Raw genomic sequence first — 345 nt, 5'->3', positions numbered from 1 at the left:
CTTCTTTAAATTGTCTTCAACAATGTAGCTCTTGCGTACAAGAGTAGAATAGTTAGTAAGCTCCATATGGCCTATGTTCCCTCTGATTTCAGGTCTCAATCCCCATTCGAATTGGTTTATCTTCCATTCTTCTGTGGGTGCATATTGAGCATGTGGAGAAAATCTAGCCAATTCTTCAAACTTAACAACATACTCTGCAACAGACATGTCTCATTGTTGCAGGTGCACAAACTCCAACTCTTTTTGTCTTCTGGCACTTTTTGGATAATACTTGTCTAAAAAGGCCACCTCAAAGTGTTCCCAATTCATATGGGTTCCTTGAGTCTGAAGATAAGTCTTTGCACT

This window comes from Cicer arietinum, chromosome 5 (genome assembly GCF_000331145.2).
Source record: "Cicer arietinum cultivar CDC Frontier isolate Library 1 chromosome 5, Cicar.CDCFrontier_v2.0, whole genome shotgun sequence".
Lineage (NCBI taxonomy): Eukaryota > Viridiplantae > Streptophyta > Magnoliopsida > Fabales > Fabaceae > Cicer > Cicer arietinum.
The sequence above is the reverse complement of the archived record's forward strand: the minus strand, read 5'-3'. Positions refer to the sequence as shown.